This window comes from Cebidichthys violaceus, unplaced genomic scaffold (genome assembly GCF_023349555.1).
Source record: "Cebidichthys violaceus isolate CVI_PGR_0920_01 unplaced genomic scaffold, fCebVio1.0.p SCAF_112, whole genome shotgun sequence".
NCBI lineage: Eukaryota > Metazoa > Chordata > Actinopteri > Perciformes > Stichaeidae > Cebidichthys > Cebidichthys violaceus.
This window is the reverse complement of record NW_027176277.1, coordinates 375,212-381,819: the sequence shown is the minus strand read 5'-3', so window position 1 is coordinate 381,819 and position 6,608 is coordinate 375,212.

Genomic DNA, 6,608 nt, shown 5'->3' with positions numbered 1-6,608 from the left:
CCAACCTTCGGGGTGGAGGGCCTTTCCCATCCCTCCCATCCCTCCCCCCCTTTCTGCCCCCCCCTCCCACCTTCTGCCCCTCCCCTCGTCTCACTTTCACTCATTCCACAGAGGCTTTTGACCACGTTTCTCCTCTCCTCCGTCAGGTGTTGAGGGTTTACTGGGCGGTGTTTTTTTTTTTTTTTTTTTTTGGGCCTGGAGGGGCAACACACGGAGCCGAGGAAACAACACAAAGGCTACCGTCCGAACGCGTTGCCCTTCCAGGCACAAGAAGCGACCTCTCGAACACTTTAGCCGTACGAAAAACATCGTTCCGTTTTGAATCCCCGTTTTTAGGCTTTAGAACAGTTGTATGTAATTTCCTTTCCCTGTCTTCACACCTAAATTACCCCGTTAATGAGGGACTTTACTATATCCCCGAGGCCAACCGCTTCTTCATTAAACTGTGTCTTCACATGCCAAGAGGTGAGTGAAGTCACTAAGCACTCTTAATTGTAGGTTAAGTGTTCTATTGAGGCTCCCCTGTTTTTTTTTTTCTTGGCAGATGTTGAAACGGGCATGTTTTCCACCGAGCCTTTCGGCATCAGATTTCAGAAAGGGTGTCGATACGAGGAGAGCGGCTTAGTGCAACCTCCAGCATAACGTCAGGCCAAAATGCAGTTTCCATTAAGCGGAAAGTATTTGTTCAGGAGAGGACAAAGTCTTGAGTGCGCCGTCTACATGTGTAAAGGCTTAACGTTTTGCCATCGCACACACACACACACACACACACACACACACACACACACACACACGCACACACACACACACGTGCGCTGCGTTTTTTTTCTTAAGTAGCTAAAGTGGGTTACTGTTACCCAGTGGAGGACAACAGAATGAGGTGATGCTCGCGTGGGTTTGAAGAAGAACAGAAGGCGGCTTGTATTTTTCTTCTCTGCGTTATGACACACGCCGACATTGGTTTCCATGTTGCTTTACCGCCACAGGAATCTATTTAAAAAAATGTTTTCAATAGAAAAATACAGGAAACATTGGAAAGGAAAGGAAGCCACATTAATATCCCTTATTTTATGCAACCCTACCAGAGCTGGAAATAAAAGAGTAATTGTTTTTAAGCTTTAGTTTATTCAGGGGAGTTTTACTACGAAAGACGCTCTTCAGATGCAATATATACACACACACACACACACACACACACACACACACACACACACACACACACACACACACACACACACACACACACACATGAGTGCACGTGGATTATGTATTGGAAGTCTTTGTTAGTCTGGTAGCTTCTTATAATGGTCTAGAAGTTGTGCTGATGATGGTCCATTAACTGAAACGTTTGTCACCTTTTTGCACATGAAATAAATAGTTTCTCAGCAGAACCGCGTCGACCCATTAGAATCGGGTGCCGGTTTGACCGGGTCGCTCCCGCCTGTCTGAATAGGTTACAAAGGAGCTGGTTTGGTTCGCGGGTTAAATTAAACTAGTTCACTGTTTCTTTGTAATACGGTACCGTGTTGGAAGGAAACGCTTCAATTTTAACATTTTTAACAAACGCCTACAATTGTGGAAGTCACAAAGCGGCCAGGGGGGAAGCGTTTCAAACGCCGTTTACGACCCCGCCGCTGAATGTGCTGCGTTTGTGTGCGGCCCGATTGCTTTTGACTCACCTTTTTTTAAAATGTGCAACATGCCAACCACCGCTGTCTGGGGCGTGAACAGAACACCTCTGCGGTGTCAGACATCAGAGAGGCTCTCTCTCTCTAGAATCTCTTGATTCTCTGGAATTTCTATCTCATCCCAGCTTCCCAGAGGAGCCGCCAGCCCTGCCGACTTAGCGGAGACGCCTTTGGAGATTAGGCCAAAGGTTTGGGGGGTGGTGTGTGTGTGTGTGTGTGTGTGTGTGTGTGTGTGTGTGTGCGCGGCGTTCGGTATTGAGACAACAGATCATGCGTGACTTTTATGACACTCGGCCATGTGTGATCATCGCCATGCAAAATAGATGAGCTGCCATGATGAAGTGCCGAAGCATGCTCTAAATACAGGGAGCGGTGCGTAACACTAACTGAGACATGGCTGCACCGGGACATTCCTGTCGGTGTTTACTTGAACTTTTACGGCTTTCCCCTTCTTCTTATGGACACTAATGGAGTGTCTGGAAAAAGGCAGGGATTCAGGTGTGTGCACATTCATAGGCGAGAGAGAAAAAAAAAAAAAAAAAGAGTGTGAAACCACAGCAATGAACTGCTTTAAAGATGTACCCTGTGTCAAGATTTTGAACAATACCCTAGTGTGTGTGCATGGATGATACGATGCACATTCCTGCAAAGGCCTTGTGTGTTTCTTTATTTTGTGTGTGTGTGTGTGTGTGTGTGTGTGTGTGTGTGTGTCTGTGCTGCCAAGCGTTTGGCAGGTGACCCTCGCTTTCACTCACAAACAAATGTGGAGTTGTGATTGTTCTGCTCAGCATCATCTTTGTGTCACGGAAAATGCGGTCCGGAGCGCCAATTCCCAAAATGATTACGTAGTTATGACACGGCCAGTTCATTGCTTTGATGCTCTGACTTTTTGGATTTGTACAACTCTTCCTTTTTTTTCCCCGAGTATTTGGCTCCTCCAATGGTACCGGCCATTTTTTTTGTACAGCTGGTCACAGCTTTGCAATTTTCCATTTACTCTTCTCTCTCTTTTTTTTTGTATGTTGACATTTGCTTTTAGTTTCCTGTGTTGGTTTGATTTGTAGGACGCATATGGGAGTAATAAGCCATTCGTTGTCTTCGTACAGACATAATAGCCTTCATGTTTAGTTTGCGGCAATGTCTTTTAATTACCGGACAAGTTCTGCTCCCTGGTTAGGTCGGGAACGCGATCCTCCTCTAGATTAACCGCACTTCTCAAAAAACACAACAACAACAACAACAACAGCAGCAGCAGCAGCTCCCTGTCATGTTAAAGCCAACGTTTCTGTGGCTCAGTCACAGGAACCTCACCGCAGGCTGACTTCTCCTGCTCTTACCTTTTCCGTTACGTTCTTCAGTTTAAACATCGAACCACAGACGAAGGTAATTAAGTTAGGATAAGATAAATATAATTGAGTTACAATCATCGCTAGTTCCAACAAAGACATTCACTGGTCCCTTGCTTTCAAAGAAGCCACCCAAGCTCCTGTCTGAATAGTATTTCCTCAGTATGTTTCTCAGTAATGATGTCACGGTTGATGCTGGGCAGTGCCTGCTGACCTGCCTTTAAACCCTAACCCCTAAGTCGTTGCTGTGCGTCGGCTCCTCTTGGTGAAAGGTGGATCATTTGCCCTCCCTGGACTCTCTCCTCGCTCTAACTTGCTCTTGTGAGTCACATCTCGCTCTCCAGCAATGCATCCCAGCGGCATCGCTTTCCTCTGGGCTCTGGACTCTGTCATTCAGATGCTGTTTTATATGTTTAGCATCACGCTGTTCTTCCCCCCCCTTTCAAAAGAGCTTCTTAAAACGCCATTCGCCCTCTAACTATGTCTCGCCAGGCTCCGTCTGAAGAATGCACGGCTCCTCTTAACAGTAGAGGTATTCACTGAGCTTTAACCCGAAGCCTCCGTTTTCTTTATATGACTTCCTCTGGAAGCCCGCACATTTCATTGAACACATTTTTTGCCCCTAGCGAGACGAGTTGGAACCCCCCCCCCCCGCGCTGGGCTAATTGCAGCCGTCGTCTATCTTTGATAAGTGCGGGCTGACAAAACAACGGAGTTCTTCTTAATCAGAACGTTTTTCTCGCAGACTGCTACGGTTCCCCCCCCCCCCCCCCCCGAACACGCTGGAAAAACGTTTTGTAATCAAACGGTGACCGCCGGGGCCAAGCTGTCGGCGGAGCGCTCATGGGTTCAATTACAGGGAAAGGCAGGAGGTGAGAGCGGCAGCCAGTGGATTCCAGGGCTTCTATCTCAAAACTTTGAATTACATAATCTTTATTAAAAGTAACCTCTTCCACCTGTCGGCAACAGAAGAGCCTCAGTGTGAATTGTACGAATTGTACCGCTTTGGCTTATTGAACGCGTTATATTTTCCTTAAAGGGCTTGCACCTGATTTGTAAATCAGCCTTTATATAATTACCACGGGTTGGATGTTACCTTAAGTTGAGACACTTAAGGCAAGTAGCCGAGTTGCCGTGGAAAAAAAATACAATGGATAATGATCTGCAACTCTGTTAAACCTGGTCACGTATGGGAGTGAAATAAACTGTTCCATATTTCCCATAATGAAGGAGACGATATGCACCGGGGTATCCCGCTCATGCGCTGGCAGGCCGTGGAGCGGTCTGGTGGCTTAAGCCGGTGATGGCTAGCAGGTGGAGTCTGTTGTCGCGCCGGGTCGGGCGACCCGGCCCGCCATGCTGCAAAACCGGGGGAACTGGGTCAGTCGGTACCGGAGGGGGAGGAATAGCTTTCAGAACGGCTCTGTGTATGTTGGCCGCGCAGCGCTTCTTCAGAGAGACGTTTCGTGACACTGGGATGTTAAAATTGGGACAGAAAACCAAAACCACTTGTGTAACCACTAAAGGGTTCTGTTGTTTTTGGCTGAACATGGACGTGTTTCATTGGTGTCGGTAGGAGACAGATCTCAGGCTTTTAACCTTTGATTCAATTGATTAGAAATGTTACTTTCAATGAATTTAAAAAAACGATGGAATCAGAAGTATACATACTGCAAATATAAATGCTTCTTGAAAATAGACAACCGCACTCAACCCCATTGTCGACAAATCAATTCTTGGATGATTCCATTAAACATAAATATGTCAAACAAGTTGCGTCTTTCATTTGGGAGTATTTAATGGTTAATTTCACCGAAAAAAACGTGTCTGTACAATGAGTAAGACTCATAGTATACGGCTGTCTTTGTCCACATAGCAACAGCAGCATTCCAATGAGGTAGCAGGGTTTGGGGATTTTGGGGGGGGGGGAGGGCCCCACTGGAGACGCTTTGCTCTGTTGACCCCTTGACCTGAAGGTGAAGGGCCCAGGAGACGCATTCTGCGGGGGTGTCCCAGTGTGTCGGCAGCGTGGCGTAAACACGGGTCCGATGGTTTCCCCGGCCGACTCCTCCGCGGCCCCCTGACACGCACAACTTCCTCGAGGAAAAAGAAAAACAGAAAGATGACGGGAAATGACGCAACCGACGATCGACCCGTTTTCTCTACGTTCACCATTTCAACAGGGACATCGTCTTCTCTTTCATTTTGCATTGTTTGCGTCACACCTTCTCCTTCCTACAATTCCACATTAGCACTAAGCTTTGTGATGAGCTTCAGCGAGAGAGAAGGAAGCAGTCTCAATACTAAGTGTTTCCCCATGCCGCGGCATCTGCTCGGCCGCGAAACAACCACCTTCTTGTCTTGACGTTTTTTTTTTTCTTTCTTCCCCCCCCGGAGGAGCGAGAGACAAAGGGCTAGTCAGACGCTGTCGGAGATGAGTTCAGCCCGGCTTTAGCCGCGCACGCGTCCCAGGGCGGGTGAGGCGACCCGCTTCCTTATTGCCTCGGTGTCTGACCCACGCAGCCATGTTCTGCTGTTTGTTAAGGCGGCGACGACGCGTCGCTCGTTCTTTCCGCAGCAGATGTGGAAGATTTCAGGTAGAGCGTTGGTTACATTTGACCGGTTTGAAGGATGTCTGTCCATCAGCTGCATTGATTACATAACTAATTTGTACCAAAGGTTGGATATTTTGATACTTCAACATTTGTTACTTTGCCCCCCTGGCTTCTTTTCTCTTTCTACTTAAATTATTTATTTTATTTTCTTCTTCTCAAATGTTTCAATCTATTTGCCTTAGGTAGAGCGTGTTGATTTGTTTGAAAGGGGGGGGTTATAGAAATACATCTGCCTCTCCCGCCTTCAAAACTCAGCTCACGCTGCTAAAATGAATATCCAGCTGACAAAATAGGAATCTTTTGGGCCCATTAATGTCAATCATTTTCTAATTGCCCCTGACTGAGTGGGATTGTTGGTTTATTTCTGGACGGAGAAGCAAAACAAAGCTAGTTCATGCTACGTTGGAAGCTCTGGAAGCCAACCGTTTTCCCAAGAAGAAGCGTTTCAGTGAGCGGGCCGTCTTAATATTATTTTATGCGTTTGGAAAACCACGAATCTTGCGAAAACGTGGTTGTTGCTCCGGTTTCCAACACTCTATAAGCAGTGTTAATTTGAAATTTGATACTGACTTCTTTCCACCTCAAAGCTCCAACATCAACAAGGATGCAGGATTGAAGTGTGCCCGGCTTCATTTGTTCCGTTCCTTTATAGCTGCTCTTTGTGTGTATCTGGGTTCAGTGTATTTGAGGATTTACTTTCCATACTTGCGCCACACCTGTTAGCCAGAATAAAATAGTTGTTTTGTAAAAAAAAAAAAAAAAAAGCAGGTTGCTGTCTCTCCGCAGCGTCGCCCACTGCTCGACATGTGTTCTCGTAAACATGAGGTCATTAGGATTGGATGTTTATTTCCTTTTGAATTTCTCAAAAATGGCCTTCTCCGTGCCCAAACGCCTTCGGGAAGTGTTTGTTAAGCAGCGTCGTGAAAGCTCTAGCTCCACGCGTTCCTCATCTGTATTCA